Source organism: Nerophis ophidion, linkage group LG01, assembly GCF_033978795.1.
Source record: "Nerophis ophidion isolate RoL-2023_Sa linkage group LG01, RoL_Noph_v1.0, whole genome shotgun sequence".
Taxonomy (NCBI): domain Eukaryota; kingdom Metazoa; phylum Chordata; class Actinopteri; order Syngnathiformes; family Syngnathidae; genus Nerophis; species Nerophis ophidion.
In genome coordinates, this window is record NC_084611.1 from 79227509 (window position 1) to 79241362 (window position 13854).

The 13854-nt window shown below is 40.5% G+C and overlaps 1 protein-coding gene across 4 annotated transcripts in view; it reads right to left on the reverse strand.

The window, feature by feature from the left end:
* tmem192 (transmembrane protein 192) overlaps positions 1-13854 on the reverse strand; it is a 37561-nt gene that overhangs the window by 2925 nt on the left and 20782 nt on the right. The gene's annotated exons all lie outside the window — the stretch shown is intronic.

Here is a 13854-nt window from a genome sequence, read left to right on the forward strand (position 1 = left end):
TAGCCCAATAAAAATGTACTCACAACCCATTTTTGGGTCCTACTGTAACTCTAATTGGGGAACTCCGGTCTAGATTACGTACATTACACTGTTAAAGTATTTCGTTGGATCAAGGATCGAATCAACTGGAAGAAGTAACGAGATTTTTTTTTAAAAATTTTAAACTTGTCACAAGTAAATATTACAATGTTGGTCTCACCGCCGCGAATGTTTCTAAAAGTCAGTCCATAGAGGCAGCCTGGCTTAGGTGGGAGCTAAAACATTCCTGTCTTTGACACCATAAATCTTGTATTTTGTTTATTGTCTATCGGACATAGGTAAACTTTGTTATTAAAGACTAAACAATACCGCAAGCCTCATTGAAGTATCAAGAGAAGGATACAACACAGGCCTAAAACATCAGAATGGCCTCTCTTGAATTAAAACTATGACCTACAGTATGTTTGTTTGTACTTTTAGGAATGTAGAGTGGCCGTGCCAGCAAGTGGAGGGTTCCATGTTCGATCCCCGCTTCCGCCATCCTTGTCAGTGTCATTGTGTCCTTGGGCATGACACTTTACCCACTTGCTCCTAGTGCCACCCACACTGGTTTAAATGTAACTTAGATATTGGGTTTTACTATGTAAAAGCGATTTGAGTCTCTAGAGAAAAGCGCTATATAAATATTAGGGGTGTGGGAAAAAATCGATTCGAATACGAATGGTGATTCTCACGTTGTGCGATTCAGAATCGATTCTCTTTTTTTTTTTAAATCGATTTTTTTTATTTTTTTATTTTATCTTTTTTTTTTATCAATCCAACAAAGCAATACACAGCAATACCACAACAATGCAATCCAATTCCAAAAACAAACCTGACCCAGCAACACTCAGAACTGCAATAAACAGAGCAATTGAGAGGAGACACAAACACGACACAGAACAAACCAAAAGTGGTGAAACAAAAATGAATATTATCAACAACAGTATCAATATTAGTTATCATTTCAGCATAACAGTGATTAAAAGTCCCTCATTGACATTATCATTAGACATTTATAAAAATATAAAAAAAGAACAATAGTGTCACTTGCATCGCATTTCATAAGCTTGACAACACACTGTGTCCATTGTTTTCACAAAGATAAAATAAGTCGTATTTTTGGTTCTTTTAATAGTTAAAACAAATTTACATTATTGCAATCAGTTGATAAAACATTGTCCTTTACAATTATAAAAGTTTTTGTTTTTTTTAAATCTACTACTCTGCTAGCATGTCAGCAGACTGGGGTAGATCCTGCTGAAATCCTATGTATTGAATGAATACAAAATATCGTTTTTGAATCGAGAATCGTGTTGAATCGAAAAAAAAAATCGATATATAATCGAATCGCGACCCCAAGAATCCATATTGTATCGAATCGTGGGACACCCAAAGATTCGCAGCCCTAATAAATACAATTCACTCACTATATAAATATAATTCACATCTGGTGAATTTATGTGAAAATGGTGTGTATTCTGAAATAATCTAACTAGACACTACACTAATACAGAGGTCTTCAACAGGTGGTCTGCGACCCCCAGGGGATTTGCATAGGCACTGCAGGTATGTCGTGAAATATTTTGTTAATTAGACCCTCTTTTAGAAATATACAGTATATTTTTTATATTCTAGTTTCAAATTTACCCAAAAATGTCATGTCTTTAAAAACACATAAACATTAATCTAATACATTGTAATGTAGTTTATAAATTATTGTGGCATGGCTGCCCAACTCATTTTTTTTTTATATATATATGTTAGCATTTAAGATAGCCAGCGATTAGTCCCCTAATTGCCAGTTAACAATTCCAATGCTAATTTTCAGCTAGCAATTAGCGTGTCAGTTGCAAGCTAGTCATTTGTGAGCTAATGGCCAGCTAACAATTTGCGTGCCAGTTGATATTTAGCGATTAGCGTGCCAGTTGTCAGCTAATAAATCATTATATTATTTTTTTTTCATGTTAGCATTTAAGATAACCAGCGGTTAGTGCTCAAATTGCCAGCTAACAATTAGGATGCTAGTTTTCAACTAGCAATGAGTACAACAGTTGTCAGCTAGCAAATAATGCGATAGTTGTCAACTCGCGATTAGCATGTCAGTCGCCAGGGGGCGATTAGTGTGCTAGTTACCAGCATGTAATTAGCATGCCAGTCGACAACCAGCTATTAATGAACCAGTTGCCTGTTAATTAATAATTGTATTAATGTTAGCATTTAAAGATAGCCTGTAATTAGGGCTGTAATTGCCAGGTAACAATTAGTATGTTAGTTGTCAGCGAGCAATTAGCGTGCCAGTTGTTAGCTAATGATTAGACTGCTAGTTGCCAGCTGGCAATTAGCTAGTTGACAGTTAAGGAATAATTATATTACTGTATTCAAGTTAGCATTTAAGATAGCCAAAGGTTAGTACTATAATTATCCAAGATGGCGGCGCCCGGACGGGCTGCGACATTGCTGAGCTATTGCTAAAGATGGAACATTTGGCGGAAATGCCGGACAGTTCTGCAGACTTCATGGCTGGCTCGCATCGTGGTCACTCCGTGATCACGTACGACCGCCAGACACTTCTGGATATGGACATATCGGGCCGCTTTGGACTGATAGACGCGTGCTTACTGGACGTGCTGACTAGCATGGGAGTGCTGCGGCGGCTACATCCAGCGGCCTGTGAAGCAGGGGAGTATCGTAGCAGCGGGGGCCGTCTATGGAGCAGACGCCAGCGGTGTGATCGGAAACGCGGATGTCGAGCGGGGCTAAAAACAAAGCAGAAGGCTAATCCCCACAGGACACCACTTCCCTCCATCCTGCAGCCGGATTTAAATGAAAGATGCGAGACTACTGGTCTGGGTAAGGAGTCTGTTAAATTAGAACAAGTTTTTTCTGCTTTGAGTGTTTCAGAGTTGGACATGTGTTTTACCGAGGTGGCTAACTATGATGCGTGCAGTTTATCAAAGCAACAAACAAACAATCGGAAAATCCCCGTTACTGAGGTGGCTAACCATGATGCGTTCAGTTTATCAAAGCAACAATTAAACAATCGGAAAAATCCCGTCGTATCAATTCCTAGATATGGTCGTAACTATACTAAATGCACTGGGCATAATAAACACATTATTAATATTGCTACTACGGATAATTTGATCAAAAATTCCCTAAAACAGCCCACTACCTATAATATAGGTTTTTTAAACATAAGATCATTGTCTCCCAAAACGTTGTTAGTTAATGATATTATCAGAGACAACAATCTTAACGTCATCGGTCTCAGCGAAACCTGGCTTAAACCAAACGACTTTTTTGCGCTAAATGAGGCATGTCCTCCTAACTTTACACATGCCCATATTGCCCGTGCGCTTAAAAGGGGTGGGGGGGTCGCACTAATATACAACGAAAACTTTAACCTTAGTCCTAACATAAATAATAAATATAAATCGTTTGAGGTGCTTACTATGAGGTCTGTCAAACCGCTGCCTCTACACCTGGCTGTTATCTACCGCCCCCCAGGGCCCTGTTCGGACTTTATCAATGAATTCTCAGAGTTCGTTGCTGATCTAGTGACACACGCCAATAATATAATCATAATGGGGGACTTTAATATCCATATGAATACCTCAACGGACCCACCGTGCGTAGCGCTCCAGACTATAATTGATAGCTGTGGTCTCACACAAATAATAAATGAACCCACGCATCGCAACGGTAATACGATAGACCTAGTGCTTGTTAGGGGTATCACCGTTTCCAAAGTTACGATACTCCCGTATACTAAAGTATTGTCCGATCATTACCTTATAAAATTCGAGATTCAGACGCATGTTCGTCAAACTAATAATAATAATAACTGCTATAGCAGCCGCAACATTAATACGGCCACAACGACAACTCTTGCTGACCTACCGCCCTCGGTAATGGCACCATTCCCAAATTATGTGGGCTCTATTGATAACCTCACTAACAACTTTAACGACGCCCTGCGCGAAACCATTGATAACATAGCACCGCTAAAGTTAAAAAAGGCTCCAAAAAAGCGCACCCCGTGGTTTACAGAAGAAACTAGAGCTCAGAAATTATTATGCAGAAAGCTGGAACGCAAATGGCGCACGACTAAACTTGAGGTGCACCATCAAGCATGGAGTGATAGTTTAATAACTTATAAACGCATGCTTACCTTAGCTAAAGCTAAATATTACTCAAATCTCATCCACCGTAATAAAAACGATCCTAAATTTTTGTTTAGTACGGTAGCATCGCTAACCCAACAAGGGACTCCTTCCAGTAGCTTCACCCACTCAGCTGATGACTTTATGCAATTCTTTAGTAAGAAAATTGAAGTCATTAGAAAGGAGATTAAAGACAATGCGTCCCAGCTGCAACGGGGTTCTATTAACACTGACACGATTGTATATACGGCGGATACTGCCCTCCAAAATAGTTTCTCTCGTTTTGAGGAAATAACATTAGAGGAATTGTTACAACGTGTAAATGGAATAAAACAAACAACATGTTTACTTGACCCTCTTCCTGGGAAACTGACCAAGGAGCTCTTTGTATTACTAGGTCCATCAGTGCTAAATATTATAAACTTATCACTTTCCTCGGGCACTGTTCCCCTAGCATTCAAAAAAGCGGTTATTCATCCTCTTCTTAAAAGACCTAACCTCGATCCTGACCTAATGGTAAACTACCGACCGGTGTCTCACCTTCCCTTTATTTCAAAAATCCTCGAAAAAATTGTTGCGGAGCAGTTAAATGAACACTTAGCGTCTAACAATCTATGTGAAACCTTTCAATCCGGTTTCAGGGCAAATCACTCCACGGAGACAGCCCTCGCAAAAATGACTAATGATCTATTGCTAACGATGGATTCTGATGCGTCATCTATGTTGCTGCTCCTCGATCTTAGCGCTGCTTTCGATACCGTCGATCATAATATTTTATTAGAACGTATCAAAACACGAATTGGTATGTCAGACTTAGCCCTGTCTTGGTTTAACTCTTATCTTACTGATAGGATGCAGTGTGTCTCCCATAACAATGTGACCTCGGACTACGTTAAGGTAACGTGTGGAGTTCCCCAGGGTTCGGTCCTTGGCCCTGCACTCTTCAGCATCTACATGCTGCCGCTAGGTGACATCATACGCAAATACGGTGTTAGCTTTCACTGTTATGCTGATGACACCCAACTCTACATGCCCCTAAAGCTGACCAACACGCCGGATTGTAGTCAGCTGGAGGCGTGTCTTAAAGAAATTAAACAATGGATGTCCGCTAACTTTTTGCAACTCAACGCCAAAAAAACGGAAATGCTGATTATCGGTCCTGCTAGACACCGAACTCTATTTAATAATACAACTCTAACATTTGACAACCAAACAATTAAACAAGGCGACACGGTAAAGAATCTGGGTATTATTTTTGACCCAACTCTCTCCTTTGAGGCACACATTAAAAGCGTTACTAAAACGGCCTTCTTTCATCTCCGTAATATCGCTAAAATTCGCTCCATTCTGTCCACTAAAGACGCTGAGATCATTATCCATGCGTTTGTTACGTCTCGCCTCGACTACTGTAACGTATTATTTTCGGGTCTCCCCATGTCTAGCATTAAAAGATTACAGTTGGTACAAAATGCGGCTGCTAGACTTTTGACAAGAACAAGAAAGTTTGATCACATTACGCCTGTACTGGCTCACCTGCACTGGCTTCCTGTGCACTTAGGATGTGACTTTAAGGTTTTACTACTTACGTATAAAATACTACACGGTCTAGCTCCATCCTATCTTGCCGATTGTATTGTACCATATGTCCCGGCAAGAAATCTGCGTTCAAAGGACTCCGGCTTATTAGTGATTCCCAAAGCCCAAAAAAAGTCTGCGGGCTATAGAGCTTTTTCATTTCGGGCTCCAGTACTCTGGAATGCCCTCCCGGTAACAGTTCGAGATGCCACCTCAGTAGAAGCATTTAAGTCTCACCTTAAAACTCATTTGTATACTCTAGCCTTTAAATAGACTCCCTTTTTAGACCAGTTGATCTGCCGTTTCTTTTCTTTTTCTTCTATGTCCCACTCTCCTTTGTGGAGGGGGTCCGGTCCGATCCGGTGGCCATGTACTGCTTGCCTGTGTATCGGCTGGGGACATCTCTGCGCTGCTGATCCGCCTCCGCTTGGGATGGTTTCCTGCTGGCTCCGCTGTGAACGGGACTCTCGCTGCTGTGTTGGATCCGCTTTGGACTGGACTCTCGCGACTGTGTTGGATCCATTATGGATTGAACTTTCACAGTATCATGTTAGACCCGCTCGACATCCATTGCTTTCCTCCTCTCCAAGGTTCTCATAGTCATCATTGTCACCGACGTTCCACTGGGTCATTATTGTCACCGATGTCCCACTGGCTGTGAGTTTTCCTTGCCCTTATGTGGGCCTACCGAGGATGTCGTAGTGGTTTGTGCAGCCCTTTGAGACACTAGTGATTTAGGGCTATATAAGTAAACATTGATTGATTGATTGATTGATAATTGCCATTTAACAATTAGGAAAGTAGTTATCAGCTGGCCATTAGCGTCTTATTAGACAAACCGAAAAACAGTTCAGATGCGATCAATTGAATGCCTTGAGAAGCATTATAGACCACCTAAAAAAAGGGACAATACTAAAGCCGCTCAGTTCGGTTCACCACAGTACAGTTCTGTTAACTAAGCCCTAACCAGGCAGTATGGTGAAAGCTGCATCAGCTAAGTAAATATTGCGAGACACAAAGGACCCAGGACAGTGCTGCTTACCGACATTATCCTTAAACAAGTCGTAAATTCCTCTCACTCTCTTGCAGTTCGAGGTGTTTCCTAAATTGCGCTTTTGGTTTTGTTATTTTACACTTCATACTATAACACAGATGTGACAATGCTCTTTTGACCAGAAGCTGTTCGAAGCCCCCTCGCTATACAACCATACTGTACAGCCACTACTTGCAGAATAGTTATCTAAAGGCCTACTGAAACCCACTACTACCGACCACGCAGTCTGATAGTTTATATATCAATGATGAAATATTAACATTGCAACACATGCCAATACGGCCGGTTTAGTTTACTAAATTGCAATTTGGAGTTTCTTCTTGAAAACGTCGCGTAATGATGGCGTGTACGCGTGACGTCACGGGCTGTTAGGAAATATGAGCGCTGCACACACACACACAGCTAAATGTAGTCTGCTTTAACGGCATAAATACACAGTATTTTGGAGATCTGTGTTGCTTAGTTTAGTTTACTAAATTACAATTTTATATTTCCTGCGGAGTTTGTTGTTGAAAACATCGCGGAATGAAGAGGCATATGATGATGCGTGTTTGTGACGTCACCGGTTGTAGCGGACATATTAGCCCCGTACCACACACGGCTAGAAGTCGTCTCTTTTCATCGCATAATTACACAGCAATTTGGACATCTGTGTTGCTGAGTCTTTTGCAATTTGTTCAATTAATAATGGAGACTATAAAGAATAATGCTGTTGGTAAAAAACGGTGGATTGCAGCTGCCTTTAGCAACCGAGACACAGCCTGTGTTTCTTTGTTAGTTGTGAAGCTTTAACTCAGAGCGGTCAAGCGAACATGTTTTCTACGTCAACTGGCAAGTTTTGGGATGGGAAAATTGTGATATTAAGTCGGCTCTTACCGGAGACTTCAGGGGATTATGGGACTTCCTCCTGCAGCTCAAAAAGGCAGCTGTGATCTTGGCTCCTCCATTGGCTTCTCTGAGAGACACTGGCGTTCCCCGCAGCCATCCGACTTTCAGGTATGTCTTTACAATCTCACTAAAACACTATTAAAACAATAAGCAGATAAGGGATCTTCCAGAATTATCCTAGTAAATGTGTCTAATTACATTTGAAACGGTCCCACTGCCGCCGCCTGGAGCCGTCACTTTTTTTTTTTTTGTGCTTCACTCTAACTTTCCTTATCCACGAATCTTTCATCCTCTTGCTGCTGGAGGCTTACATTATAAACAATGTGAGGATGCGAGAAGTCCTCACACCCGTGACGTCACGCGCACATTGTCTGCTACTTCCGGTAAAGGCAAGGCTTTTTTATTAGGGACGGCGTGGCGCAGTGGGAGAGTGGCCGTGCGCAACCCGAGGGACCCTGGTTCAAATCCCACCTAGTACCAACCTCGTCACGTCCGTTGTGTCCTGAGCAAGACACTTCACCCTTGCTCCTGATGGGTGCTGGTTGGCGCCTTGCATGGCAGCTCCCTCCATCAGTGTGTGAATGTGTGTGTGAATGGGTAAATGTGGAAGTAGTGTCAAAGCGCTTTGAGTACCTTGAAGGTAGAAAAGCGCTATACAAGTACAACCCATTTATCATTTATCATTTATTAGCGACCAAAAGTTGCAAACTTTATCGTCGATGTTCTCTACTAAATCCTTTCAGCAAAAATACGGCAATATCGCGAAATGATCAAGTATGACACATAGAATGGACCTGCTGTCCCTGTTTAAATAAGAAAATCTCATTTCAGTAGGCCTTTAATGAACCGTTGGCAAACAAATCTTGTCTAAAGAAAAAAAATCTCATCAATGTATCTACTTTGCCTGACCTCATATGTCTAAATGATACATATGAGCATGTGAGAATGACCGGGTGCTGGCCATCAGGGGTAGAGGCAGGCCCGGTATTGATAAGACTCCAGTGTCATTAGTCAGAGGAAATTGTCAGGGAGGTTCTAAGGAGGGCAAATCTTTGCTCGGCTTCATTGCAGCTCCTCCACACTCGCACACAATCCCAAGAAATTCTACGCATTCCCGCATAATGAAGTGTGTGTAAATACATGTGGTATGTGAGAGGCAACACAAGAGATTAATGATGATGCATTTACTCGACTAGTCCTTGCAGGAATTACACATCTCTAGTACTTTTACAGTTGTGTTTAAGGAAATACAACACTATTTGCACGCAGACTACCACATCTGATATTCAACTTTTTTGCCAATAATTATTGCCTTACAATGTGACAAAACTATGTACAGTGTTTTCTCACCACTTTGCTGTTTACTTGCTACGGTCTCAGTGCATCGCAAATGTCAATGTACCATTTAGTACATTGACATTTGAGGACCTATTGAAGTTTAATGGTAAAATGATGTAGGTTTTAAAGTGTATGAAGTGTTTTAAGAGCAAAAAAAGTGTTTACATGTGTGTGTGTGAAAGCTGAGTGGAAGGCTTATTAAGACATAAAATGCATATAATATTCATATGAATCATAATAAATACTGCCCGTACTTTGCGAAAATTCACCTACTAGTGGGGGTGTGATACGCAACCCCCGCGATAATAGAAAGACACTATTACCTTGTGTGATAACAAATGATGTTTTGATAAACAATTACCTTTTATCAATAGTTAGTTTTTGTTCGGATTTTCATGGGATCAGATTGATGCATAAGGCAATCGTATCGATACCAAGGGTAGTATCAGTATGGAATCGGTAGTGTGAGCAGATCAATGTTTTCAGTTCTCTTCTAAAGAAAATTAATATTTTGTTGATCTTATTTAATTGTTAAATACATAATTGTATGTTGTCTCAATTGTATGTACCTTAAATACATTGTCTTATATTTTTGTATTCATATATCAAGTTATTTACAAATAAGTTGGCTGATTTAAAAAGTTGCGTACAAGTTCTGCCCTGTGTTTTATTGTTATAATAAAAAAACACTATGTCATTCAAATTGTTTGAGCATTTTCAAATAATTGTTATAACGCTACTGAAAATAAACAATTGACTGACAAATAGCTAAACGATGGGTGAAGTACCAGCTTTACACGCATACTGGTAGTAATGCATACCAACAACCAAAAGATGGATGCATTACTAACATAGTAGTATTAATCAGAAATGAATACCAATGCGAAAAGATGGCAGCATTACTTACAATACAAGCATATTGTATACATCTATTATTAATGATGCATAGCAAGAGCTAAAGATGGTTGCATTACCAGCATACTGGTATTTGTTATTGATGCAAAACAAAGGGTAAATATTGGTGCATTTCCAGCATTACTGGTACTTAATAGTATTGCATATTATTTGCTTAAAAAAAGGGTACATTACCAGCATAATGATAATTACTAGTAATGCAAAACAATAGCTAAAAAGGGGTTCACTGCCATCACACTGGTATTTACTGGTAATGCATATTGTACCAACTGCTAGAGGACAAGTGTATTACCAGTATACTGGTATTTACTAGCAGTTGCTAAAAGACAGGTACATTACCAGCATACCAATTGTTATAAGACGGGTACATTACCGGAATACTGATATTTACTAATAATGCATACCAATTGTTTTAAAAAAAAGGGAAAAGTTTGATTATTGCGATAATGCTGTTTTTTACATTTGCTAAAAGATGGGTACGTTCCTAGCGTATTGGCATGCATACGAAGTGTTAAAATATGTGGTCATTACCAGCATTTTAGTATTAACTAATAATGCATACAAACTGCTATAAATTGTGTGTATTACCAGCATACCAATTCTTTTAAGATAAGTACATTTTCAGGATACTGGTATGCAGTAGTAGTACACAAACGTTTTAGAAGACAGGTACATTTAAGTTAAAGTACCACTGACAGTCACACTCACACTTGGTCCAGAGAAATTAACCTCTGCATTTGACCCATCCCCACCAGTATACTGGTATTTACTAGCAATTGTTATAAGATAGCTTCAATACCAACATACCAATTGTTACAAGATAGGTACATTATCAGAATAATGGTACTTAGAAGTAAGGCTTACCAATTGATAAAAAAAAGACGGGTGCATTACCAATATACTAGTATTTACTAGTAATACCTACCACTTGCTACAAGTACGATGCAATACCACTAGACTGGTATTTACCTGCTCAGTGGCCTAGTGGTTAGAGTGTCCACCCTGAGATTGGTAGGTCGTGAGTTCTAACCTTGGCCCAGTCCCACCAAACACTATAAAAATGGGACCCATTACCTCCCTGCTTGGCGCTCAGCATCAAGGGTTGGAATGGGGGTTAAATCACCAAACATGATTCCCTGGTGCAGGGGGTGAGGGTGATGGGTCAAATACAGAGGATAATCTCACCACACCTAGTGAGTGTGTGACAATCATTGGTACTTTAGCTTTTTAACTTTGACCTTTACTAGTAATGCTTATACATTGCTACAAGACGGGTGCATTACCAAAATACCAAGTTATTAAAGGGGTACATTACTAGCATACTTGCATTTACTATACATACAAATTGCTAAAGGAAGGGTACATTACCAGAATAATAAGATTTACTAATAAAGCTTACCAATTGCTACAAGCTTACTAGCACACTGGTATTTACTAACATTGCTTAAGAGGGGTACATTACCAGCATACCAATATTAACTAGTAATGCATACCTATTGCTAAGATATGTGTGCATTGTTAACATACATGTATTTACTAGTAAAATGTACCAATTGCTATAAGACATGTAAATTACCAGCATAGTGGTATTAACAAGTAATTCATATCACTGCTACAAGACGGGTACATTAACAGCATACCAGTATTACCACGGATCATTTCTAGAGAGGTACCACTTTTGGTTGACGCGCTAGCTGTGTGACCAGGGGTGGACCACTCTTCTATTCACAGCTGTGGGCTGACCTGGCTATCTGTTGGATTCCCGATGGACTGCACTCCCACATTCCCACATTACCGATTTATTTAGATCAACTCAATAATTATACCCACTCGACATACATGGGAGACCATCACCTGAGAAGGCGGATATCTACATCTGCGGTCCCTTCTCAAGGTTTCTTCTCTTTCCCCAGCTAGGGCCTTTTGAGTTTTTTCTCACCCGGATGGGGGTTTAGATCTGGGAATGTTGTTGTGAGTTTGTAAAAGCTCTTTAAATCACTCGTGATTAAGGGTTAAATAAACACATTTTGATTGATTAACCTGGGGATAGGTTGATTGACAACACTAAATTGGCCCTAGTGTGTGAATGTGAGTGTGAATGTTGTCTGACTATCCGTGTTGGCCCTGCGATGAGGTGACGACTTGTCCAGGGTGTACCCCGCCTTCCGCCGGATTGTAGCTGAGATAGGCGCCAGCGCCCCCCGCGACCCCAAAAGGGAATAAGCGGTAGAAAATGGAAGTAGTAATGCTATGCCTTACCAGCATACTGGTATTAACTAAATAAATAAATGATAAATGGGTTGTACTTGTATAGCGCTTTTCTACCTTCAAGGTATTCAAAGCGCTTTGACACTACTTCCACATTTACCCATTCACACACTGATGAAGGGAGCTGCCATGCAAGGCGCTAACCAGCATCCGTCAGGAGCAAGGGTGAAGTGTTTCTCAGGACACAACGGACGTGACGAGGTTGGTACTAGGTGGGGATTGAACCAGGGACCCTCGGGTTGCGCACGGCCACTCTCCCACTGCACCACGCCGTCCCCATGCTTACCAACTGGATAGGTGGATGGATGGATCGAGAAACGGAAGGATGTACCGTATGTATGAATGTATTGGTCCTGTATATGGATGCATGCATGAATGGATGTAAAGATATATGGATGAATGGAGGGATGGATGTATGGATGTATGCATGGAGGGACGGTTTTATAGACTGATAGATAGATGGAGAGATGAAGGGATGGATGGAAGCTCGGAAGGAGCAGTTGAAAAGAGGTGCAACATTTCACACGTCTTTGTCAGAGGTTCTCACACGAGTGCACAGACAGTGCTCAGACTAGGCTGTGAACGAGATCTGAGGAACGCCAACGAGCCATCGTGAGTGCACATTTCCAGGTGATAACAGCTTGGCTGCAAAAATAAGTGTCAAATCCTAATAGCGCCTCACCCGGGTAGGGGGTCACACGGCGATAAGCCCAAGTCGGTCTGTGGCGCAGGACGCCGCCGCATTAAAAGGTTTCAATAGCGTTCAACGAGGAACAGTATTGAAGTTCTCTTACCAAATGACCAGTACTATACAGCTGGTAATAGGACGTAAGTCAACATTCTGGATATCGGGTCCGAAAGACTTGCTCAAAAGATGACAGTGACAAAAAAAAGAACCAAGACCTAAATCTAGTAGTAGCAACCATGAGGACAGATAAGTGTTTACTGCTTTTGATAATCGCAATATGTTTAATATACAACTTCTACGATTATCAGCCCATTTCCCTTCCACCATTACTAATATCCTTCTGTGTCAACATTACAAAAAACAGACCCGAAAAAATGCAAAACTACATAAAGTTGGGAGTTAATCTCTTTGATGCTGACTGAGCTGAGGTCTGGTGAGGTTTTCCGTGACAAGCAGTTTAACATTTGGCTTTTGTATGACTTTAAAGTTATTTTCCCCCAAGACTTGTGATACAAATTCTAATTCATTGGTGTCCAAAGTAAGGCCCGGTTGCCAGATTTTCTATTTCCATTCTAAAAGTTACGTATTCATATTTTGTGCAATATTTCATACGTAGATACACTTATGTTAGCTTTTTTTGGTCCAATTTCCCATCCGTAAATACATGTGTTATTGCTAACTACTTGTGTAATAGAACTATGTGCAATAATACCAGCACTTTAACTTACTAGGCCAAAGGAGATGCGTATTTTCTTCCTTCAGTACAATTATTATATGCAACAACTTAGCACTTCTCCATGAACTAATATGGTCACTTTGTTCCTGATATGCCCAGATCTTAGATCATCAAGCTGCCACAGACTGCAGATGGAAGCTAGCTTTTGGCTACGATTTGGCACCTTGACATTTTATATGTTAATTAATGTGCATTGTCCCATGTAAAA